Source organism: Pongo abelii, chromosome 18 (assembly GCF_028885655.2).
Source record: "Pongo abelii isolate AG06213 chromosome 18, NHGRI_mPonAbe1-v2.0_pri, whole genome shotgun sequence".
Lineage (NCBI taxonomy): Eukaryota > Metazoa > Chordata > Mammalia > Primates > Hominidae > Pongo > Pongo abelii.
Genome location: NC_072003.2, coordinates 33059832 through 33085966, shown reverse-complemented (window position 1 = coordinate 33085966; position 26135 = coordinate 33059832). Strand labels below are relative to the sequence as shown.

At 48.1% G+C, this 26135-nt stretch overlaps 2 protein-coding genes across 4 annotated transcripts in view; one reads left to right on the top strand and one right to left on the bottom strand.

Annotated features, from left to right (window-relative positions):
- Window positions 1-8802, bottom strand: part of CTF1 (cardiotrophin 1) — a 28667-nt gene extending 19865 nt beyond the window's left edge. For both annotated transcript variants that reach the window (XR_002911837.2, XM_024233964.2), the window contains exon 1: window positions 7408-8802. The gene's annotated coding sequence lies outside the window, so the exon portion shown is untranslated. The remainder of the gene's footprint in view (window positions 1-7407) is intronic.
- The window catches only part of BCL7C (BAF chromatin remodeling complex subunit BCL7C), a 69193-nt gene that overhangs the window by 10350 nt on the left and 32708 nt on the right, over window positions 1-26135 (top strand). The gene's annotated exons all lie outside the window — the stretch shown is intronic.

The following is a 26135-nucleotide window of genomic DNA, read 5'->3' as shown; positions in this document are numbered from 1 at the left end:
ACTTTGACCTGGTTTAAAAGCCAGTTTGGGCCTGGCGTGGTGGCTCACGTCTGTAATCCCAGCACTTTGGGAAGGCCAAGGCAGGTGGATCACTTGAGGTCTGGAGTTCCAGACCAGCCTGGTTAACACGGTGAAACTCTGTCTCTACTAAAAATACAAAAATTAGCCAGCCATGGTGGTGCATGCCTGTAGTCCCAGCTACTCAGGAGATTGAGGCAGGAGAATCACTTGAACGTGGGAGGCGGAGGTTGCCTGGGCAACAGAGTGAGATTCCATCTCAAAAAAAAAAAAAAGCCAGTTTGGCTGGATATGGTGGCTCACACCTGGAATCCCAGCACTTTGGGAGGCTGAGGCAGGAGGCTCGCTTGAGCCCAGGAGGTTGAGGCTGCAGTAAGATGTGATTGTGCCACTGCACTCCAGCTTGCATGACAGGGCAAGACCCTGTATCTTTAAAAAAATAGTGAACATGGCAAATTTAAAAAGCTATCTCTTCCAGAGCCACCGCCCTTATTTACCACCTTGCTGTCTCCCCTTTCCACCTCCTCCCCAAGTTCCACACTCGCTTTGTGGAAATCCTACCCCTGGCTCTCGGGCCCCACCTCTGGGGCTCACTGACTCCTCCCCTCTGAGCCCTCATCCGTCCTTGGCCACTCCCCTCTTCCTGGTCTGGGAACTGTCTCTTGCCCTGGCCTTGCTTCTCTTTGTGCACACTCGCCCTGCTGGGTCCCGCCTGCCCTTTGAATCAACAGTTCCTCATTCTCTGACTCTAAGTTCCGCCCCCACCTCCAGACTCCAGGAGCCAAATGGCTGCATCACATCTCCATTGGGATATCCCAGGGACCCCAGCCTCATCCTCCCCACAACCTGTTCCTACCATCCCAGGAGCCAGCCAAGATGGTGACACCAGGAGTCAGAGTCACCTTCCAGGAACCACCACGTCCTGTTAGGTCTCTGTCTTAAGTAATTTTCCAGTTAGCCCCTTTCTTCAGGGCAACGCTGCTTTACTGGGTGCCAGCAAAACTAACAGCCTCCTGGTGCCCACCTCCAATCCATGCTCCACCCAGTAGCTGGGCAATCTTTCAGAAACCCGTATCTGTCCCTGCCACTGCCCCCAGTTAGAACCTTCCTGTCCTCATTACCTGCAGGATGGAGCCCACAGCCTGCTGCATACCCACACCTGCAGCCACTCTCTGAACTGCTCACAGCCCCCAGATGCCTGCTGCCATCTCTCACCCCTTGGGTTTTGCTCACTGGCTGCTCCACCATGAAAGCCCCTCCCATCCCCTCTTCACCTGGCAGATGCCAAAGCAGTTTTCAAGTCTCAGCTTCTGGGGTGTCTCTTCTGCCTTCCCTCAGCCCCTTACCCCTCCTCTGCTGTGTCGTGGAGTGGTGGCTATTGCTTTGTAGTGGTCTGTGTCTGCTTGGTTTTTCAGCACCAGTCTGGAAGCCCCAGGAGGGCAGAGGATTCCCTTTATTCATAGCAATAGGTACTTATTGTGTGCTTACTGTTTGCTGGGCACTGTTCTAGGACCTGAGGATGCAGCTTAAAGAACACAGAATAAATGGCCAGGCGTGGTGGCTAGCACTTTGGGAGGCTGAGGCGGGCAAATCACCTGAGGTCAGGAGTTCAAAACTAGCCTGGCCAACATGGTGAAACCCCATGTCTGCTAAAAATACAATAAAATTAGCCAGGCCTGGTAGTTGGTGCCTATAATCCCAGCTACTCGGGAGGCTGAGATGGGAGATTCACTTGAACCTGGGAGGCGGAGGTTGCAGTGAGCCGAGATCGCACCACTGCACTCCAGCCTGGGTGAGTGAAATTCTGTCTCAAAAAAAAAAAAAAGAACACAGGAAAAAAAAAAAAAAAAGCCCTGCCCTCATGGCACCTGCCTTCAGGCAGTTATATCCTAAGCAGGAAGTTAGAGTGCTCTGGAAAAAGCAAGCACAGAACGGGAGATGGGGAGAGAGCAGGGTGTGATTTTAAGCAGGGGCAAGGCAGGGGCCTCACTGAGGCAAAGGCTGAAGAAAAGCTGGAAGGAGGTGAGGGAGAGAGCCTTGCAAGTTTCTGGGAAAGAGCATTCCAGGCAGAGGGAATGGCCAGGGCAAAGGAGAGCCAGTGTGACTGGAGCGGAGGGAGGGAGGGACTGGGGAGTGAGTTCAGGTCAGCTGGGCCTCGCAGGCAGGGCAAGCACTTAATTTATCCTTCACACTGGGAGAATGAAAACAAGGGCAGTACTAATCATGCCGGGAAGACAGGCAGAAGCTGGGCCAGCAGAACTTATGGTCGCCCTGCCCAGAGGCCAGTGTCAGGACTTGGCTTTTCCTCTGGGTATCGTGGAGTGTTCTGAGCAGAAAAGCATAATCAGACTTAGGTTTTGTTCCTAATTTGTGTGTGTGTGTGTGTGTGTGTGTGTGACAGAGTCTCACTCTGTCACCCAGGCTGGAATGCAGAGGTGCAATCTCGGCTCACTGCAACCACTGCCTCCTGGGTTCAAGCGATTTTCCTGCCTCAGCCTCCCAAATAGCTGGGATTATAGGCACCCGCCACCACATACAGCTAATTTTGTATTTTTAGTAGAGACAGTGTTTCACCATGTTGGTCAGGCTGGTCTCGAACTCCTGACCTCAGGTGATCCACCCACCTGGGCCTTGCAAAGTGCTGGGATTACAGGCATAAGCCACTGCACCCGGCCTGCAGGCACATTGTTAACTAGAGCCCAGTATTCATTCACAGGTTTTTCCCCCCTCTTTGATGTAAAATATCCATATAGTAAAATGCATAGATGTTAATTGCTTGATTCAGTGAATTTTAACAAAAGCATAGTGCCAGGTGCGGTGGCTCACTGGGAGGCCAAGGCAGGAAGGTCATTTAAGTCCAGAAGTTTAAGACCATCCTGGGCAACATAGTGAGACCTCATCTCTACAAAAACTTAAAAAAAAATTAGCCGGGCATGATGGTGCACACCTTTAGTTCTAGCTACTTGGGAGGCTGAGGTGAGAGGATCACTTGAGTCCAGAAGTTCAACATTGCAGTGAGTTATGATTGTACCACCGCACTCTAGCCTGGGCAACAGAGCAAGACCCTGTCTAAAAAAATAAAAATTAAAAATAAACAGAACAAAACAAATGCATACATCTGCATAAGGAAACTGTTCTCAAATACAAAACATCACTATCACTTGCCAGAAAGTTCCCATTGCCCCCTTCTCATCTCCAACTCCCCAGAGTCAACCGCTGTTCTTTTTTTTTTTTTTTTTTTTTTTTTTTTTTTTTGTATTTTTAGTAGAGACGGGGTTTCACCATGTTAGCCAGGATGGTCTCAATCTCCCGACCTCGTGATCCCCTCACCTCAGCCTCCCAAAGTGCTGGGATTACAGGCATGAGCCACCGCACCTGGCCTGTTCTGACTTTTTTAATAAGACAGGGCCTTGATCTGCTGTCCAGTATGGAGTGCAGTGGCATGTTCACAGCTCACTAATTTTTTTTTGTATTTTTTGCAGAGACGGGGTCTCACCATATTGCCCAGGCTGGTCTTGAACTCCTGGGCTCAAGCGATCCACCTACCTCTGCCTCCCAAAGTGCTGGGATTACAGGTGTGAGCCACTGCACACAGCCTTTTTGTTGTTGTTCAAACGACTTTAATGATGCCACAATGTCTGTCCTCCCCCAAGTAACTGGGTAAAGTGTTTTTGTTTGTTTGTTTGTTTTAGATCATAGCTCACTGCAGCCTTGAAGTCCTGGGCCTAAGTGATCCTCCCACCTAAGCTTCCCGAGTAGCTGGGACCACAGGCATGTGCTACTGCACCCAACTACTTAACATTTTTTTTTGTTTGAGACAGAATCACATTCTGTCACCCAGGCTGGAGTGCAGTGGCATGATCTTGGCTCACTGCAAGCTCTGCCTCCCGGGTTCACGCCATTCTCCTGCCTCAGCCTCCCAAGTAGCCGAGACTACAGGTGCCCGCCACTATGCCCGGCTAATTTTTTTGTATTTTTAGTAGAGATGGGGTTTCACCGTTTTAGCCAGGATGGTCTCAATCTCCTGACCTCGTGATCTGCCCGCCTCAGCCTCCCAAAGTGCTGGGATTACAGGCATGAGCCACCGCGCCGTTTTTTTTGTTTTGTTTTTTTGTTTTTTGTTTTTGTAGAGAAAGGGGGCGGGTGTCTCTGTTGCCTAGGCTGGTCTGGAACTCCTGGCCTCAAGGGATCCTCCTGGCCTCACAAAGTGCTGGGATTACAGGCGTGAGCCACCACACCTGGCCTGATTGTTTTAAAGTAACGGATTGGGTGAACCTGTTCTGGAATTCCATGTAAACAGAATTAAGCGGTATGTAACTCTTTTGCACCTGCTTTCTTTTACTCAGGCTAATATTCTTGAGGGTCATCCGGATTATTGTGTGGATCAGTAGTTTGCTCCTTTTTACTGCTAAATTATATTCCATAGGCCAGGATCACTCTGCTGGGTGGAGAAGAGATGGGCCCTGCCAGGGCTCAGAGACTCGGGTGAATGCACCCCAGGGAGATGGACAGCCTTTTCTTAGGAATTTCTAGAATGCGGAGTCTGTGGCATCAGTCTCCCCAGAAATCTAGGAAAACAGAACTACATCAGGAGAATCTAGCATGACCAAGCATCCCTGTTTGCCCAGGACTTTCTTGGTTTTAGCACTGCAGGTTCCGTGTCCCAGGAGACACCCCAGTCTTGAGTAAACTGGGATGGCGGATCACCATCACCTTAGCAGGATCCTGCCACTGCCCTTGGGGCTTCCGGACCCTTTTCACACAAGATTACATTCTGTTCCTCCTATGGATTCATTTTCCTTAAACTCTAAACTGGGCTCCTCTTCTGTTCTAAAACTTCCCATGGCTCCCCATGACTGTGCCTGGCAACTAAAAGCACATAGTCTCTGGTAGTGTGCATATTGGAATCACCTGGGGAATCATTTAAATATTCTGATGGCTGCCTTCTACCCTTGACCTTTTTTTTTTTTTTTTGAGATGGAGTCTCGCTCTGTCACCCAGGCTGGGGTGCAGTGGCACGATCTCGGCTCACTGCAATCTCCGCCTCCCGGGTTCAGGCGATTCTCCTGCCTCAGCCTCCTGAGTAGCTGGGATTACAGGTGCGTACCACCACGCCTGGCTAATTTTTGTATTTTTAGTAGAGACGGGGTTTCACCATGTTGGTCAGGCTGGACTCAAGCTCCTGACCTTTTGATCCACCCACCTCAGCCTCCCAGAGTGCCAGGATTACAGGCGTGAGCCACCACGCCCAGCCACCCCAGACGTTGTTTTTTTTTGAAATGGAGTCTCGCTCTGTCGCCCAGGCTGGAGTGCAGTGGCACGATCTCAGCTCATTGCAACCTCTGCCTCCCGGGTTCAAGTGATTCTCCTGCCTCAGCCTCCCGAGTAGCTGGGACTACAGGTGCGTGCCACCACGCCCAGCTAAATTTTTATTTATTTTTTATTTTTAGCAGAGACAGGGTTTCACCGTGTTAGCCAGGATGGTCTCGATCTCCTGACCTTGTGATCCGTCTGCCTCGGCCTCCCAAAGTGCTGGGATTATAGGCATGAGCCACCACACCCGGCCCCACCCCAGACATTTTTAATTGGTATCATGTGCAACCTGGGCCCTGGGATTTTTTGTTTTGTTTTGTTTTTCTGAGTCTTGAGTTTAGCTCTATCACCCAAGCTGGAGTGCAGTGGCATGATCTTGGGTCACTGCAACCTCTGCCTCCCAGGTTCAAGCCATTCTCGTGCCTCAGCCTCCCAAGTAGCTGGGATTACAGGTGCCTGCCACCACACTCGGCTAATTTTTGTATTTTTAGTAGAGACAGGGTTTCACCGTGTTGTCCAGGCTGGTCTAGAACTCCTGACCTCAGGTGATCCACCCGCCTTGGCCTCCCAAAGTGCTGAGATTACAGGCATGAGCCACTGCGCCTGGCTAAGGGCCCTGGGATTTTTAAAAGCTCCTCAGGTGATGCTAACATGCTGCAAAGCTTGGAGCTGCGAGCCTGTGAATGTGATTTGTTTGGCTTACATGGTGTTGAACATGTTGGCAACATTAAAATCAAGTGATTTCATATAAAAATCTGGACTCAGGCCGGGTGACGTGGCTCACACTGTAACCCCAGCACTTTGGGAGGCTGAGGCAGGAGGACTGCTTGAGCCCAGGAGTTGAGGCTACAGTGAGCTATGTGTTGCTACCCTTCAACCTGCACGACAGAGCAAGATCCTGTCTCTACCAAAAATAAAAAAAGAAATCTGGACTCCAGCTACCCTTGAAAGCAGATATTCTGAGATACTGAGTTTGCCTCCTGGGGTGGTCATGGGGCAGAGGTTGGTGGGGTAGGGGGGTGAGGGGTGCAGAACACTGACTGCCCTGGGGGCGGAGCCTCTGCCCTCCAGTCCCCGCAATCCCTACCGCTCCCTGGTGTTCCACTCTCCTCCTTGCTGTTCACTTGCATGGCCTCCAGGCTAATGGCTGAGTTTTGCAGCCAGACATTCCAGGCCTCCCAGCCTTGGTCTCTGCTCACCTTTTCCACCTCCTCACTCCCTGCTTTAGTCATCTTCATCTCATGTCCCGCCCTCCAGCCACATGGGCTGCTTGGTCCCTTCCACACCTGTTTTTGCCCATGGAGTTCTCCCACCAAGTTCCTTATGGTAGACAAGCCCCTGCTGGATTTGGCCCCTGCCCACCTCTCCTGCCCCTTTCCCCAAGCTTTCTTCCAACTCATGCATAGAACTTCTACCACAAGGAAGCTGGCCAGGCTGTTAGCACTCCCGTTCCCTCTGTCTATGAAGCCCTTTCCTTCCCTCCACCCTCCCCTTCTCTCTCTTATCTCAGGCTTTGGGTTTGGTTTCACCTCCTCCAAGGTTCCCTGACCTTCAAACTAGGTCAGGTCCCTGGTTAGTCACTATACTTCCTCTTTCTCACCTCCTTCATCTCACTTCCCCTGCTAGAATAAGGCCACATCTGTCTCATAATCTGTCTTCCTAGGGCCTTGTTTGGTGCCTGGCATACAGTAGGTGCTCATTAATGATAAATGAATGAAAGCAAGCACATCTCCCTTTCTCTACTAGCAAAATCCTAATCCTTTTCTGGTTACATTTCTCCTGTAGCATCCAATTCTGTTCTCGAGACCCAAAAGATCCCTGAGGTCCTGTGATCAATGGAGTTTTAGCTCAGGTCCATTTCACAGTGGGCCCAGTGGATCCCCAGATTCATCCTGTGGTTATTTCCCCAGGCCCAGAGTGAGTGCACTGGTGGCACAGGCATACCCAGCAAGTGGCAGAATCCCCCCATTAGTTAACTGGGTGTCGCTGTGCATGGCTGTGAAGGCAGGGATGCACCTGGCTGGTGACCCCAGAACCCCTCCGGGTACAGCACAAGGGCAGAGCCCAAGAACTTACTTTCCGTCCTCTTGCATTTGCCTGTGGATTTGCAGTTGGTAATGGCGTTCTTGCCCGGCCCTCCTTTGTTCCTCCAGGCAGCCAGGCAGCTGTGGCGTAGTGAAAGGGCAGGATGCGGGATAGGAATGGAGTTATTCCTGATTCAGACTGATTTGCTCCAACTGTGATTTGGGGCAAGTCCCTTCCCCTGTCTAGACCTTAGCTGGCTGCCGCATCTAAAAAATGGAGCCAATAATCTTTTCCTCGTCTTTGGGGTCATCCATCTTTCAACCACATCAGGAGCAGCGGGAACCAAGTGCAGAGGATGGCCTTAAAAGCAGTATGGGAACCAAATTTTTGTCAAGTAAATATTTTCAACCTTTATATTTTGGAATCACCAGCGGTATTTATTACGTGCACTCTAGGAAATGGAGGCAATGCAATGCCAAAAACAGAAAGTAAAACTCTGCTGTCCTGTGCCGCGGCCCGGTGGAGGTTTTAATGTCTGTATCTTAAGATCTGGTGAGGGCACGGGTAGGTGCGGCTGGACCGAGTGAAACCAGCCCCGCTGGGCGCCTGGGCCCTGTCTCAGGGCTGTGCTCGCAGTGGAGGCCTCTGCAGCTCGGCACCCACAGGCCCCGCGACCCTTCCAACCTTTGTGGCGCTCCGCGAAGACAAAGGCGGGCGGCGCAGCCTTGGGAAGGGTTAAGGCCACCGACGCAACCCTGACGCGTGCTAGAGCGGCCGGTGGCGGACTTCCGGTTGGGGCGCGGGCGCGCGCCGCGTGTTCCCGACCCGCTGCGGCCGAGACCTCGGGCAACCCAGCAGCGCGCTGGGCTGCACTGTCTCCGTCTGCGGCCTGCAGTACGGGGGTAGGGGATATGTCGCGCGGCCTCGCATGCGCCGCGGCGGGAGACTCGCATCTAGGCCGACCCTCCCGCAGGGTCCGCACTCGCGATATGGGCTGTGGGCAGCATCGTGGCCCCTCGGGGCCTTACAGGGGCGTGAGGATCCCGGGCGAGCTGGGGGCGGGCGGCTTCTTCAGCTCCCTTGCGCCATGGAACCCACTGTATGCCCGTTATGCAGTCAGGAAAGCTGAGGCCGGGAAGGAGGGCGTTACGCTGCAACCGCGGAGACCAGCTGTCCCTCGCGTTGCCGCAGTCGGCAGAGGCGTGGCCAGAGCCATTCCCGGTCTCCAGCGCGGCTGCAAGGGCAGGCGCCCGAGGGCGTTCTGCTCCGGGCCTCCACCCACGAGCTGACCGTGTCAGGCGTGCCACACATGGCGCTTCTCATTCTCACTGCACCTCGCGAGGCAGGAGCTGCCGTTCCCGTATCACAAACAAAACAGTCTGGGGTGATTTATCCGGAGTCAAGACTCAGGTCTGTGGCTCAGTCGGGAAGGATAGAAACCCAAGCTTCCTCCGAATGGTTCAGAGACCCGACCAAGTTAAATAATAATGGCCCTGGCTCAGGGGTCTTTAAGTCTTCCCCCCGCCCTCCCCTTTTGTTTTTGTTTTGTTTTGAGACTGCCTAACTGTCCCCCAGGCTGGAGTGCAGCGGTGCGATCTCTGCTCACTGCAGCTTCGACCTCCCGAGGGCTCAGGTGATCCTCCCTGAGGATCCTCAGGAGTGTCTGGGACTACAGACACGCGCCACCACGCCCGGCTAATTTTTCTGTTTTTTGTAGAGTCAGGATCTCGCTATGTTGTCCAGGCTGGTTTGGAACTCCTGGGCTCGAGCGATCCTCCTGCCTCGGCCTCTGAAAGTGCTGGGATTACAGGCATGAGCCACCGCACCCGGCTACCCTTTAATTAACTCAAGGGGTTTAATAATTGAATTTAGGCTGGGCTCAGTGGCTCACGCCTGTAATCCTAGCACTTTAAGAGGCCACAGCAGGCAGATCACTTGAGGTCAGGAGTTCAAGACCAGTCTGGCCAACATGGTGAAACCCTGTCTCTACTAAAAATACAAAAATTAGACGGATGTGGTGCCACACACCTGTAATCCCAGCTACTCGGGAGGCTGAGGCAGGAGAATCCCTTGAACCCGGGAGGCAGCGGTTGCAGTGAGCCAAGATCGCACCACTGCACTCTAGCCTGGGCCACAGAGTAAGGATCTGTCTCGAAAAAAAAAAAGATTTGACACCTATACCTTCCTCTGTGTGTGTATATACATGTATATATATATATGTATATATAGAAAGGAGGAAAAATTATATAATTTTTCCATATGTGTGTGTGTGTATATATATATATATACAATTTTTTTTTTGAGACAGTGGCTTTGTGGCCCAGGATGGAGTGCAGGGACTCGATCTCGGCTCACTGCAACCTCCGCCTCCCAGGTTCAAGCGATTCTCCTGCCTCAGCCTCCCGAGTAGCTGGGATTACAGGCGCCTGCTACCATGCCTGGGTAATTTTTGTATTTTTAGTAGAGACAGGGTTTTGCTATGTTGCCCAAGCTGGTCTGGAACTCCTGAGCTCAAAAGTGATCTGCCCGCCCCAGCCTCCGCAAATGCTGGGATTACAGTTCTGAGCCATCACACCAGGCCCATATATACATGTTTTAAAATAACACCTTTACTGAGAGAGATGACTCACACACCATACAACTCACCCATTTAAAGTGTACAGTTCAATGATTCTTAGTATCTTCACAGTTTCGCAAATATCACCACAGTCAATTTTAGAACATTTTCATTACCCCTAAAAGAAACCATACTCATTAACAGTAACTCCCAAGCCTTCCTCCCACTACAGCTCTAGACTACTGCAAATCTACTTTCTGTCTCTACAGAGTTGCTTATTTTGGACATTTCATATTAGGGCTTTATGTGGCCTTTTTTTTGACTGAGATAACCTTTTTGTTGTTGTTTTAAACAAAATCAACTCCTCGAGCTCAGAGCCCTGGCCTGTAATCATAGCCAGCTAGAACTGAACAGCATTGTTTTGGTTTTGTTGTATCTATTTTTACCACTCTCGGGTAAATGATAATTTCTCATTTATGGCAGTGGTTAAGGTTTCCTTTTTGAATACACCTATTTCCATCAAAATGTGAGTTGATAATTTTTAAAGAACAAGATTAAGTAAACAGAAGTAGAGGTGGTCCACAAATTTGTCAAGAGGTTGGGAAGATGGGATGTGAATGAAGTTTGGCAAACATTGGATTGTCTGATTTAAGGTTCTCCAGGTCATCATTTGAAAACCACCCTCACCTTATTCTTTCATTGCATTTTGCTGACAACTCCTGTAAAGAAGTGCATGATTTTACCGATGAAGAAACAGGTTCAGAGAAGTCAGGTACAATTACTTACTTATCCAGTGTCACACAGCTAGTGACAGAAACTAGGCTTAACCAAGTCTGTCTGATTGCCAAAACTACCTACTTACCAAGTCTGGAAGTAGGATAGGGGGTGGGGAATGGACTAGTAGGCTTGAGAGGGGACTCTGGCCACTACCCAAAATATGCGGGCACCAGGCTGGCTGAGTTGTTTTGGGTACCTCTTCTAACAAATATTCAAATATTTCTATAAAACAATTTATGACTCTAAACAGAAATCCCATCTCATTTGCCACTGGGGCTTTCACCCTCTCTCAAGGGCACACCGCAGTTCAGGAAGTGCTGCCTGCCTGGAGAATGAGGGTGTGTGTGCACGTGCGTGCTGGTGGTGAGGAGAGTCTGATCTCTAGTTCATCTTGGTTGCTACTGGTATCACTTTCCAAGCCCACAGGGGTCCCTTACACTCCATGACTTCTGCCCTGTTCCACCTGTGGGCACCAGAGTCTCTAGGCTGGCTGGGATTACCTGCATATAGGGTCCCATGTTTCTGGAATGTCAGGCTGCCACCTGCTCTCAGGACTGACCACTTTGTCCTGGAGCACAGCCATAGGGCATTCACCAGGACTCCCTCTCTCCCCTTCCTGGCCAAGGACTTTCCCATCTCTTGCCATCATCTTCATCAGAACTCTGCCTCCTCCCTCAGACCCTATTCCTCATCTTATTCTTTCCCTGTGGGCTTTAACAGACCATTAAATTCAGAGCCCATTCCAATAACACGAATATCCTTTTCCAGAGACAGCTTAATTTTACACCTTAATTTTCGAAATTATAGCATATAGAAGATAAGCAAAACAACCAGGTCCTGCCATGCTCTTGTTCAACACTGATTTAACTCAGTCCACCTCTCTCACAGCTGTGCAATTCAACTTGACCCAAACTTGAAGCTAAGCACCTCCAGACAGGGTGATTAGGGTCCATTTGATCTCACTCAACTTAGGTGAGAATCTTAACCCTAAATCCAAGCGATTATCTGAGTAATTCTGGACCCTATAAAACAAAATAGTGGCCAGGTGCGATGGCTTACACCTGTAATCCCAGCACTTTGGGAGGCCAAGGTAGGCAGATCACCTGAGGTCAGGAATTCAAGACCAGCCTGGCCAACATGGTGAAACCCTGTCTCTACTAAAAATGCAAAAATAAGCCAGGCGTGGTGGTGCCTGCCTGTAGTCCCAGCTACTCAGGAGGCTGAGGCAGGAGAATCACTTGAACCCGGGAGGTGATGGTTGCAGTGAGCCGAGATAGTACCACTGCACTCCAGCCTGGGCGACAGAGTGAGACTCAGTCTCAAAAAAAAGCTAACATTGAGCTAGGTGAATATTCTCAGAGCACTACATGCATAATCTTACAAAATCATTTCAACAACTTAGTGAGGTAAGTACTCTTATTATTTCCACTTGACAGATGAGAAAAGCAAGGCACAGAGAAGTGAAGTCACTTGTCCCATAGTATATAATAGAGGCAGATTTGAATCCATATCATCTGACTTCAGAGTGTGTACCCTCAAACACAGAGTTCAGATGAGGCTAACTCCAGCCATCGTTTACAGCAGCATTTCAGTGTTCCCTATACGCTGTCCACCTCCTAAGTCAGTTTCTAGCTACTTGGGAAGCAGAGTTGGGGATTCCTCTTCCCAGAGATCCAGAGTCTGAGCACCCCAAGACCTGGATCTCCCACTCAGGACACCTTTCCCCCGCCCAGTTCTGGCCCCTCTGGCAATGAGTTAACGACTGTTCCCCTGGCCTGCAACTGCCACTGAGTTACTATGTGTCAGCACTGGGCTGGGTACATTTACAATTTATCTGGTCCTCGCTACTTCCCAGCAAGGCGCTATTCTTCCAGTTTTATAGATAAGTAAACTGAGTTCTAGGACAGTGAAGTGACTTGCCCAGGGGCACACAGCTAGTGAATGGAGCAACAAGGATTAGAACCCAGGTGCCCATCCCTGAGTCTACTGCTCTGGCCACTCCTTAGGGACAAATGGAGTTGAGAGTCATGTAAGGGAGGGAGGTGATGCTTGGCTGTGGTACCCCAGCAAGTCTCTTACCCTCTCTGGCTCTACTTCCTTATCTATAAAATCTCTTTCCCCAGTTTATTTATTTATTTATTTATTTTATTTTATTTTTTGGTAGAGGGACAAGATCTTGCTCTGTCACTCAGGCTGGAGCGCAGCTGACTGCAGCCTCCAACTCCTGGGCTCAAGCGATCCTCCTGCTTGATCTTCCTGAGTAGCTGGGATTACAGGCGTGAGCCACTGCACCCGGCCCACCCGGCTAATTTTTTATTTATTTTTTGTAAAGACGGGGTCTCACTATGTTGGCCACACTGGTCTCAAACTCCTGGGCTCAAGTGATCCTCCCACCTTGGCCGAGAAGACAGGTGTGCTGGGATTACAGGTGTGAGCCGCTGCACCTGGCCTCTTTTCCCTATTTTTCTAATGAAAGCAAGCTTCTTTTTTTTTTTTTTTTAGCAACTTCAAAATAAAACTTAAAAGACCACTATGAAAAGGGTGTTCTTATAAAAAAGAAGTCTCACTCCTTTGGCAGGCCAGGAGTCGTAAGGCCTGGTCTAAGGAACCATTTTCTGCTTAGGCTTCTAGAGCAGCAGCTGGGCTGAGGGGCTTGGAGTTTGGGGAAAAGGAGATGAGAATCCTTGAGCCTCCCTGGGGAACAGGAATGTGATGGTAACAATGGCTCCCATTTACTGGATCTTCCTGAGGTGGCAGGCCCTGGGCTAAGAGATTGAGATACAGGTGAGATATATAGATATATGAGATAGATGGATAGATGCATGTATTCATACACATGGATTCTAGGCTTCTAGCCACTGCTCTACTCTATTTTTCTAGAATTTTAGAGAAGAGTTTTCTTAGATATCACCTCAGTCTATCTTCTAATTTAAGGGCAAGGAATAATTTGTTTACTCATTCAACAATCTTGGAGGTGCCCTTCTATGCTAGGTCCATGCTGAACTCAGAAAAGACAGAAAAAGGCCAGGCACCATGGCTCATGCCTATAACCCCAGCACTTTGGGAGGCCAGTGTGAGAGGATTGCTTGAGGCTAAGAGTTGGAGACCAGGTTGGGCACCATAGCGAGACCCCATCTCTACAAAAAATAAAAAAAATTAGTCAGGCATGATTGTCCTCACCTGTAGTCCCAGCTACACTGCAGGCGAAGGCAGGAGGATGCCTTGAACCCAGGAGTTTCAAGGCTACAGTAGCTTTGATCATGACACTGCACTCCAGCCTGGGCAACAGAGCGAGACCCTGTCTCTTTAAAAAAAAAAAGAAAGAGCCAGGTGTGGTGGCTCACGCCTGTAATCCCAGCACTTTGGGAGGCAGAGGCAGGAGATCCACTAGAGCTTAGGAGTTCGAGGCCAGCATCATAGTGAGATCTCATCTCTACAAAAAGTAAAAAAAATGAGCTGGGCACGGTAGCAGGCGCCTGTAGTCCCAGCTACTCAGGAGGCTGAGGCGGGAGGATTGCTGGAACCTGGGAGGTCGAGGCTGCAGTGAGCCATGATCTTGCCACTGAACTCCAGCCTGGGTGACAGAGTGAGACCCTGTCACAAAAAACAAAATAAAATAATGAAGGCTATAGGCTCAGAGAGGGAAAGCGATAGGCCCCGAGTGACACAGCAAAGCTGGAACTATGACTCTGGCCCCAATCTTCAAGCTCAGCACTCTTTCTACTTTGTCTTTCCCATAACTGTCGACTCACAAAGCCATGGCCATGAAAAAATTAGATTCATGGCTGGGTGCAGTGGCTCACGCCTGTAATCCCAACATTTTGGGAGGCCGAGGCAGGTGGATCATTTGAGGTCAGGAGTTCAAAAAAAAAGAAAAAATTACAGATTCATTTTAAAAGTGTAATGTGGAAGCTGAGAAGGGAGGTAAAGCAGAGGCATAACAGTAAGGCCAATTTTTTAAAAATCTTTTTTTTTACTGTTGTATTATTTTTCTTTTCCGTTCTGTTCTTTTTCTTTTCTTTTTTTTGTTGTTGTTTTTTGTTTTGTTTTCAGATGGAGTTTCGCTCTTGTTGCCCAGGCTGGAGTGCAACGGCGCGATCTCCGCTCACCACAACCTTCACCTCCCAGGATCAAGAGATTCTCCTGCCTCAGCCTCCCAAGTAGCTGGGATTACAGGCGTGTGCCACCACACCTGGCTAATTTTGTATTTTTAGTAGAGACCGGGTTTCTCCATGTTGGTCAGGCTGGTCTCGAACTCCCGACCTCAGGTGATCTGCCCGCCTTGGCCTCCCAAAGTGCTGGGATTACAGGCATGAGCCACCACGCCTGGCCTATTGTATTGTTTTCTATGGCTGTAACAAATTACAGCAAATGTAGTGGCTTAAAACAACACAGATTTGGCTGGGTGCAGTGACTCACGCCTGTAATCCCAGCACTTTGGGAGGCCGAGGTGGGCGGATCATGAGGTCAGGAGATGGAGACCATCCTGGCTAACATGGTGAAACCCTGTCTCTACTAAAAATGCAAAAAAAAAAAAAAAAAAAAAAAAATTAGCTGAGTCGGGTGGTACACACCTGTAGTCCCAGCTATTCAGGAGGCTGAGGCAGGAGAATCGCTTGAACCCGGGAGGCGGAGGTTGCAGTGAGCTGAGATCACACCACTGCACTCCAGCCTGGGTGACAGAGCAAGACTCTGTCTCAAAAAAAAAAAAAAACCCACAGATTTATCATATTACAGTTCCATAGGTCTGAAGTCTGACATGAGTCTCATTGGGCTAAAATCAAGGTATTTCTGTTGGACAAGAGATTGTTGTAAAACAACAACAAAAAATAATAAATAAATGAAATCAAATCACGGTGTCCTCTGGGCTGTGTTCCCTCCTGGAGGCTCTAGGGGACAGTCTGTTTCACTCTGTCTTCCAGCTTCCAGAGGCCCCTCCCTCCGTCTTCAGAGTCAGTCACACTGCATTTCTGACCATTCTTCCACAATCACATCTCCCTCTGATCAAAATCAGAAATAAGTCTCTGATTTAATTTTATTTTTTTCTTTTTGTGATGGAGTCTTGCTCTGTTGCCCAGGCCGGAGTGCAGTGGTGCGATCTTGGCTCACTGCAACCTCTGCCTCCTGGGTTCAAGCGATTCTCCTGTCTCAGCCTCCTGAGTAGCTGGGATTACAGGCATGCGCCACCACGCCTGGCTAATTTGTGTATATTTAATAGAGATGGGGTTTCACCATGTTGGCCAGGCTGGTCTCGAACTCCTCACCTCAGGTGATCCGCCTGCCTCGGCCTTCCAAAGTGCTGGGATGGCCGAGTCTCTGATTTTAAAGACCAACATGATTACATTGTGCCCCCCTGGATAATCCAAGACAACCCCCATCTCAAGGTCCTTAATCACACCTGCAAAATCCCTTCACCATGTAAAGTAAGACATTCATGTGTTCCATGGATTAGGGTGTGGGAATTTTAGGACATCAGAATAATGGCCATTATTCTGCCTACCAGTTATGAAACATCCATATACCTAAATATTCATAGAAAAATAGTCTAAGATAGTATTACAAAACAAAATATGCTTATGACCACCACCCAAACCAAGAAATAAACATGGTCAGAATCTCAATGATACCCACCCCCCCCAATCGTGTTTTTTTGGCCTGGAATTTTTTTGTCCATCTATTAATTTTCAACATTTTTGTCACTTTGTTTTATGTGCATTTCCTATACATTGCATATGGCTAGATTTTAAAAGTCATTTGGTTTGACAAGCTCTGACTTTTGTTTGTTTTTGAGACAGGGTATCTCCCTGTCACCCAGGACGGAGTGCAGTAGCACAATTGTAGCTCACTGTAGCCTCAAACTCCTGGGCTCAACTGATCCTCCAGCCTCAGCCTTCTGAATAGTTGGGACTACAGGTGTGCACCACCATGCTCAGCTGATTTTTAAACTTTTTGTAGAGAAGATATCTCACTATGTTGCCCAGACTGGTCGTGAACTCTTGGCCTTATATAATCCTCCCACCTCAGCTTCCCAAAGTGCTGGCATTATAGGCATGAGACGGCACGCCCAGCCAACCTCTGACTTATAATAGGTTAATTCAGCCTGTTCACATTTATTTCAATAAGCAATATGCTTTCTTTCTGCCTTATTTTACATTTACTATTTACATTTCATTAATGTTTTCCTCTGTGCCTTTTTTTTTTTTCTTTAACTTTGGTGGGTTTCATCAAGTTCCTGTTAATTCCCTCCCCGACCTTTTTTTTTTTTTTTCAGACAGAGTCTTGCTCTTTTGGCCAGGCTGGAGTGCAGTGGCACGACCTTGGCTCACTGCAACCTCTGCCACCCAGGTTCAGGCGATTCTCATGCCTCAGCCCCCTGAGTAGCTGGGACTATAGGTGTGTGCCACCATGCCTGGCTGATTTTTGTATTTTTAGTAGAGACAGGGTTTTACCATGTTGGCCAGGCTGGTCTCAAACTCCTGACCTCAAGTGATCCACCCACCTCAGCCTACCAAAGTGCTGCAATTACAGGCGTGAACCACTGCACCCAGCCTTCCCTTTGCTAACCTGCTAGTGTTTATCTTCTTTCCTAACAATCATATCCTTAAATTGCTCTATGGATACGTGGTAAATAATCCTCCTCCATCAAAATGTTATGCTTGCCAACTCCTCCATCACTCCCTGAAAGACGCTGCCTTTAGCATGCTTCTAACTCTGCCACTCTCCCTAGTCCTTGACTTTTATTACTGAGATAGTTTACAATTTTTTGTTCTAGTCTATTATGAGGATTTGTTGTTGTTGTTGTTATAAAACCCATATGGCTGGGTGCAGTGGCTCACGCCTGTAATACCACCACTTTGGGAGGCTGAGGTGGATGGATCTCCTGAGGTCAGGAGTTCGAGACCAGCTTAGCCAACATAGTGAAACCCTGTCTCTACTAAAAATACAAAAAAAAAAAAAAAAATTAGGGCATGGTGGCGGGTGCCTGTAATCCCAGCTACCAGGGAGGCTGAGGCAGGAGAATCGCTTGAACCTGGGAGGCAGAGGTTGCAGTGAGCCAAGATCGCGCCACTGCACTCTAGCCTGGGTGACAGAACAAGACTCTGTCTCAAAAAAAAAAAAAGAGAAAAGAAAAGCCATATGTATGTGCATGGTAAAATGTCAGGAAATACAGATGAGGAAAAATGAGAGTAACACTATTCCTGCCACCTAGAGTCCTACTGCCAGTACCTTGAATTGGTGTTTTATTTTATTTTTATTCATTTATTTTTTAAAGATACAAGATCTCATTCTGTCACCTGGGCTGGAGTGCAGTGGCATAATCATAGTTCACTGCAACCTCAAACTCCTGCCTCAGCCACCCAAGTAGCTGGGAATACAAAGGCACACCACTAGGCCAGGCTAATTTTCAATTTTTTTTTTTTTTTTTTTTTTTTTTTTTTTGCTAGAGACTGTCACACGCGTCCGGGTGAAGATACCACCAAACAGGCTTTGTGTGAGCAAAAAGGCTGTTTATTTCACCTGTGTGCAGGTGGGCTGAGTCCGAAAGAGGAGCAGCAAAGGGTGGTAGGATTATCATTAGTTCTTATGGGTTTGGAATAGGCATACAAAGTACATTCTCAAGGGTGGGGAGAGTATTACAAAGTACTTTTTTTTTTTTTTTTTTTTTTGAGATGGAGTCTTGCTCCGTCACCCAGGCTGGATAGAGTGCAGTGGCATGATCTCGGCTCACTGCAAGCTCTGCCTCCCAGGTTCAAGTGATTCTCCTGCCTCAGCCTCCCAAGTAGCTGGGACTACAGTTGCCCACCACCACTAATTTTTTGTATTTTTAGTAGAGATGGGGTTTCACTGTGTTAGCCAGGATGATCTCGATCTCCTGACCTTGTGATCTGCCTGCCTTGGCCTCCCAAAGTGCTGGGATTATAGACAAAGTACCTTCTTAAAGGCGGGAGAGAATATTACAAAGTACCTTCTTAAGGGCGGGGGTGGGGGGGGAGAATATATCGTATCAGTTACGGTGGGGCAGGAACAAATCACAATGGTGGAATGTCATCAGTTAAGGCTATTTTGACTTCCTTTGTGGATCTTCAGTTGCTTCAGGCCATCTGAATGTATACATGCAGGTCACAGGGCATATGATGGCTTAGCTTGGGCTCAGAGGTCTGACATTCCTGTCTTATATTAATAAGAAAAACAAAACAAAATAATGGTGAAGTGTTGGGGCGGCGAAAATTTTGGGGGGTGGTATGGAGAGATAATGGGCGATGTTTCTCAGGGCTGCTTCGAGTAGGATTGGGGCAGCATGGGAACCTACAGTGGGAGAGATTGAAGAAAGATTTTGGGGTAAGGGGTGATATTGTGGGGTTGTTAGAAGGAGCATTTGTCGTATAGAATTATTGGTGATGGCCTGGATGCAGTTTTGTATTAATTGAGAAACTAAACAGAAGACACAAGATCTGAATAAAAGAAGGAGAAAAATAGGTATTAAAGGACTAAGAATTGGGAGTACTCAGGACATCCAATTAGAGAGTGTCCAAGGGGGTTCAGCATAATTATTTGCTTGGTTGGTGAGTTTTTGGGCTCTATCCTTGAGTTTTTTTATGTTGTTTTATACCAGGCCAGATTGATTTAGGAAAAAACAACACTCTTCATTTAAAAATATACAGAGTCCTCCTTTTTCAGCAGTGAGTAAATCAGGGCCTCGGTGATTTTGGAGGAAAGAGAAATGCAAAACCAGCAATTATTTGTTAAAGAAGAATTAGAAATGGCTAGGAGAGAGTGAGTGAGATTGATAGTGTGATGGAGATAGCTGGGGAGAGGTAGAGGGTGGCAAAAGAATGGGAACGAGAATAAGAGTGAGTATAAAAGTAAAGAATAGGACTTCACCAGGGTGAAAGTATTGGAGTGTGCCCTGTCATCAAAGATCATCTATCCACTCCAAGAGGGAGTCAAGAGTGGCGGATTGGGGATAGATTTTCACGATGGAAAGGAAATGAGAGGTTTTAAGAGGCGGGCTAGTGGCTTGTAACCTACATGGAAGAGGTTATGAAATGACAACAGAATAGAATAGGCCTGTGAGGCTGGAAGGAGATATTTTCCTTGGTCCAAGAACCGGTTGCCGTGTGTGGGAAGAGACTCATAGGTGGAAGTTTCAGTGGGAGAGTAGGTGGGAGTGACGGATGAGAAGGAGAAAAACTAGCCGTGAGGGACAGAAGTTGGAACGCTAGCTGCTTCTTTAGCTACCTTATCAGTGTAAGCGTTGCCCTGAGCAATGGAATCTGACGCCTTTTGATGGCCCTTGCAGTGATTGACTCCAGCTTCCTTTGGAAGTAAAAGGGCCTTGAGAAGAGTTTTTATTAAAGACGCAATAATGATGGAGGACCCTTGCGTAGTGAGGAAACCTCTTTCAGCCCATATAACAGCATGGTGGTGCAGGATATGGAAGGCATATTTAGAGTCAGTATAAATTTTGATGCGTAGTCCCCTTGCAAGAGTGAGGGCCTGAGTTAAGGCAATGAGTTCGGCTTGCTGAGAAGTAGTGGAGGGGGGCAGAGCAGTGGCCTCAGTTATAGATGTGGAAGATACTATAGCATAGCCTGCCTTTGCTGGTGAGTGGCGATTAGGCCTGGTGGAACTGCCATCAATAAACCAAGTGTGATCAGGGTGAAGAACAGGAAAGAAGGAAATATGGGGAAATGGAGTGAATGCCAGGTGGATCAGAGACATACAGTCATGGGGGTCAGGTGTGTTATCAGGAATAATGTGGGGGCCAGCCTAAAACAGTAAGGTCAAGTTGTTTGGACAGAAAGGCTACAGGGCACGGTCCCAGCTCTTGTATAAGAATTCCAACTGCATAGCCCTGCACTTCAGCTGTGTGTAATCAAAAGGGGTTGGGATGAGTTAGGGAGAGCTAGTGTGGGAGCAGCTTTTAGGGCTGTTTTTAAGGAATGGAAAGAGGAGTGGGGAAAGGATTTAGGATTTATGGGGTCAGCTAGGTTTCCTTTTGTGAGTTTATATAATGATTTAGTTAGGATGGCAAAACCAGGTATCCAAAGGTGAAAGTACCTAACCATGCATAGGAAGGAAAGGAATTGTTGCTTTGTAGAAGGGGTTGGGGTTTGGGAGATTATCTGGACACGATCAGCTGGGAGAGCACATGTGTTTTTATGAAGAATTATGCCGAGATAGGTAATGAATGAGGAAGAAATTTGGGCTTTGGAGGGGGATATGAGATATCCCTTTGAGAATAGATGTTGGAGGAGCAGGAGGGTGTCCTGTTGGGAGGATTTGTAGGGGGAACTACAAAGTAGAAGGTCGTTACAATATTGAATAAGGTGAGAAGCAGATGGACGGAAAGAAAGTAAATAATGAGAAAGGGCTTGACTGTAGTAATGAGGGCTGTCCCTGCAGCCTTGCGGCAGTATAGCCCAGGTAAGTTGCTGAGACTGATGGGTGTCAGGGTCAATCCAAGTGAAAGCGAAGAGAGGCTGGGATGAAGGGTGCAAAGGAATAGTAAAGGAAGTATGTTTGAGATCCATAACAGAATAATGGGTTGTGGAGGGAGGTATTGAGGTGTGGCTGTAGCCCAGGAAGGTCAGGGAAGCAAATAATTTGGTTAAAATGTCTTGACCTAATAAGGGAGCTGGGCAGGTGGGGATAACTAAAAAGGAGTGCATAAAAGAATGTTGTCCAGGCTGGGCGCAGTGGCTCATGCCTGTAATCCCAGCACTTTGGGAGGCCGAGGCGGTGGATCACGAGGTTAGGAGATTGGGACCACAGTTAAACCCTGTCTCTACTAAAAATACAAAAAATTAGCTGGTGCCTGTAGTCCCAGCTACTTGGGAGGCTGAGGCAGGAGAATGGCGTGAACCCAGGAGGCGGAGCTTGCAGTGAGCTGAGATCACGCCACTGCACTCCAGCCTGGGTGACAGAGCGAAACTCCGTCTCAAAAAAAAAAAAAAAAAATGTTGTCCAAGTTGGCACCAGAGTTGGAGAGTTTTAAGAGGTTTAGAAGCCTGGCCGTGAATACCCACAACAGTTATGGAGGCAAGGGAAACAGGCCCTTGAAAAGAAGGTAATGTGGAGTGGGTAGCCTCCATATTGATTAAGAAGGGGACGGAGTTACCCTCCACAGTAAGAGTTACCCAAAGCATCTGTGATGGTCCAGGAGGCTTCCGAGGTGATCAGGCAGCATCAGTCTTCAGCCACTAAGCCGAGAAGATCTGAGAAGGAGTCAGTCAGAGAGCCTTGAGCCAGAGTTCCAGGGTCTCTGGCAGTGGCTGCTGGGCGAGTTGGACAGTCCAATTTCCAGTGGGATCCCACACAGATGGGACACGGCTTAGGAGGAATCCCGGGCTGTGGGCATTCCTTGGCCCAGTGGCCAGATTTCTGGCACTTGAAGCAAGATCCTGGGGAAGGAGGTCCTGGAGGAATGTCTGGCTGCAGCGGTTCAGGCATTTGGGAGTTCTTGTGTGCTGGAGATGTGGCTGGGGTTTCTCTCACAGTGGAGGCAAGGAGTTGCAACTCAGAAATATGTTGCTACTTGGCTGCCTCTACTCTATTATTATACACCTTGAAGGCAAGGTTAATTAAGTCCTGTTGTAGGGTTTGAGGGCCAGAATCTAATTTTTGGAGCTTTTTCTAATATCGAGTAAAGGGCGGTAAAGCATCTAAGGGTTATTGCCAAATGGGCCATGGACTGGGCTGGGTTTTTATATTTAATGAAAAAGAGCCTAAACGCTAACTGATTTGGGAGAGGTCGGAAAAAGAAGAAGGAGCATTAACCTTGACTATACCTTCAGCTCCAGCTACCTCTTTAAGAGGAAATTGTTGGGCAGAATGGGGAGGGCTAGTCGTGGAAAAAAACTGTAAGCTGGACCAAGTGTGAGGAGGGGAGGTGATAGAAGGATTATAGGGTCAGGGAGCGGAGGCTGAGGGAGAATTGGGACTTGGCATGGCCTGACAAGGAGCAGCCTGGGAAGGAGGGGTGAGGTCAGATGGGTTCGTAGAAAAGGAGGATTCAGAGGACTCAGAGCTTGGGGTGGAGACTGAAGGAACAGACAGGAGAGAAAGAAGAAAGATTTGGGATGAGTCACATTGGGAGCAGAGACTAGGGAGGGACTGATGTGTAAAAGAATGCCTGGACATCAGGCACCTCAGACCATTTGCCCATTTTACAACAAGCATTATCTAGATCTTGTAAGATGGAGAAATTGAAAGTGCCATTTTCTGGCTATTTGGAACCATTGTCAAATTTGTATTTGGGTCAAGCTGTATTGCAGAAGAAAATAAGTGTTTAGGTTTTAGCTCAGGTGTGAGTTGAAGAGGTTTTAAGTTTTTGAGAACACAGGCTAAAGGAGAAGAAGGGGGAATGGAGGGTGGAAGCTTGCCCATAGCGAAGGAGGTAAGTTTAAAGAGAAAGGTAGAGAGACGGAGTGGTGAGCAGCCCTGGGCTGCAATGTGGGTGAGCAGCCAAAGCAGGCGTCCCCACAATTGGCTTGCCACCAAGGGAATGTGGGTGAATGACCACCGCAGGCATCCCCGCAGTGATCAGACATCAATAAAATGTGGGGTGAATAATCAGGCAGGTGTCCCCGCAATGATTAAACACCAAGGGAAGATTGTCTTCCCAAGTCCGTGACCGGCACCAGAGTTTTGGGTCCACGGATAAAATGTGTCTCCTTTGTCTCTACTAGAGAGGAAAAAGACCTGGAATTGGAAGGACAGGGAGATTGAAGGGTAGTGAGAGAGGGAGATTGAAGGGTAGCAAGAGAGGCTGGAGAAGAGAGTGAAAAGACCGCTTACCCGATTTGAAATTGGTGAGATGTACCTTGGGCTGGTTGGTCTGAGGACCCAAGGTCGTAGGTGGATCTCCTCATGGAGTGAGGGCAAGGACAGGGGACTGGTCTCCCGAAGGAGTCCTCCTGTCCTGGGTTTTGGCACCAAATGTCACGCACGTCTGTGTGAAGAGACCACCAAACAGGCTTTGTGTGAGCAGCAAGGCTGTTTATTTCACCTGGGTGCAGGTGGGCAGAGTCTGAAAAGAGAATCAGCAAAGGGTGGTGGGATTATCATTAGTTCTTATGGGTTTGGGATAGGCATACAAAGTACATTCTCAAGGGTGGGGAGAATATTACAAAGTACCTTCTTAAGGGCGGGGAGGGGGGAGAATATATCCTATCATTTAGAGTAGGGCAGGAACAAATCACAATTGTGGAACGTCATCAGTTAAGGCTATTTTCACTTCTTTTGTGGATCTTCAGTTGCTTCAGGCCATCTGGATGTATATGTGCAGGTCACAGGGGATGTGATGGCTTAGCTTGGGCTCAGAGGCCTGACAGAGACAGGGTCTCGCTATGTTGCCCAGGCTGGTCTTGAACTGCTGGCCTCAAATGATCCTCCTAGCTCAGCATCCCAAAGCACTGGGATTTCAGCTGTAAACCACCGTGGTGGGACTGTTATTAGGATTTTCATTAATCACTTCTGCAAAACAGTCTCTAAACACTTGATGCACAAATTCCCAGTCTATCCTCCACCGTCTAAGCTGAACTCTCTCTGTATTACATAATTCATTGCTAACTCTGCTACCTTACCTCTTCATCTGTCATTATCGTGAATTTGTAACCACTACTGAGAGAGTTTTCTTAAGGAAATCCCTCAGAGGGCATGTAGGTGATATATGCACTGAATCTTGTAAGCCAGAAAATGTCTTTCTTTTGCCTTGGTTAGGCAATTACACTGGTTGGTTTTGATTCTTTGGTCACATTCCTTTTCTCCTAGCAATCTGTATTCTACTATCTCCTGGCTTGTAGTATTGTAGATGGGTACCCTTAGAGGATTCTCGTTCCTTTATAAGGAACCTAATCTTTTTGTCTGGAAGCTTATATGGTGTTTTTTCTATTTCTGGAACTCAGGGATTTTATCAGGCTGTGTTTAGATGCTTATCTTTATTCATGTGAGTCATTTTACTCTTCAGACTCAAATTTCCCACTCCACTGTTCCCGTTCTCTTCTTTTGGGACTCCTGTTGTTTGGGTGTTGGTCTTCTGGATCAGCCCTTCAGTTTCACATGTAACTGCAGGGCTCCTTCTCTTGAATTTCTGACGTGATAGGATTTCTTCCAGTATCTCCGAGTGTCTCATTAATGACTATGCCAACTACCAAATATGTCTATTCTAGGTTTTTCCTGGCATTGAGGAAGTAACCACAGGATGGGTCTGTGAACCACTGGGGCCCACTGAGGAGGCCTGGAATTAAGATTCCATCTATCCCCTGACCCCCTTAAGCCCTTATTTTGACTGGTGGAGCACACTGGCGTTTTGGGTCCCCAGGAATAAGCATAAACTTAGAGCCCATGTCTAGTAATCCCTAAGGAGCCTGGATATTCCCTCTCCCCAGGGCACAGACACCCTGGTGAGTGGCCATAGGTCACTTTGGAAAGGCTTGAAGGAAGATTTATGCTGCAAGGACCTTCCTCCAGGGGACTGGTTATCTCCTTCAATCAAGGAGCTCTGGGTCTGCTAATGACTTAGATCTGGAAAGGAATGAGAGGCTGGGACTCTTCACTGTGGCAATGGAGTCAGGATCTTGGCTACCAGACCTAGGGTTTCTCCTAGTGTATAAAGGAAGCAGGAGGGAAATACTCTGCAATGGCAGAGTAAAGACTTCCAAAAATCCATTCCCCCATAAAAGCAATGAGAACACTGGCAAAAATTGCCCAAATCAGCTTTTTCAGAACTCTATAAATTAACCAAAGGCTAGCTATTACAATCCAAGGCATGGTTTTTCTTTCTTTCTTTCTTTTTTTTTTTTTTGGAGATGGAGTTTCACTCTTGTCACCCAGGCTGGAATGCAATGGCGCAGTCTCGGCTCACTGCAACCTCCACTTCTTAGGTCCAAGTGATTCTCCTGCCTCAGCCTCCCGAGTAGCTGGGATTACAGGCGTGTACAACCACAGCCAACTAATTTTTGTATTATTTGTAGAGACGGGGTTTCATCATGTCGGCCAGGCTGGTCTCTAACTCCTGACCTCAGGTGATCCACCCGCCTTGGCCTCCCAAAGTGCTGGGATTACAGGCGTGAGCCACCACGCCCGGCCTCCAAGGCATGGTTTTTCAAGAAAAAACAGCTGAATCCTAGTAAGGAGAGTGAGCTTTGTGGTGTTTTAACTTGCTCTGCTCCCATTCTTCTCTCCCTTGGTCCACAGCAATCTTGATAACTAAGAGCCTCACAACTAAGAGACCTGTGAGAACCAATAGTCTAGCAGCTACTGGAGGGGCAGAACAGGTTTGAACCTCAACAAAAGCTCCGTTTCCAGAGAAGTGTCATTATTTGACCTATCCGCTGACTCCTTGAAAAGCTCTATTCTCAGGGTTTACCTTTTTTTTTTTTTTTTTGAGATGGAGTCTCACTCTGTCACCCAGACTGGAGTACAGTGGCACAATCTCGGC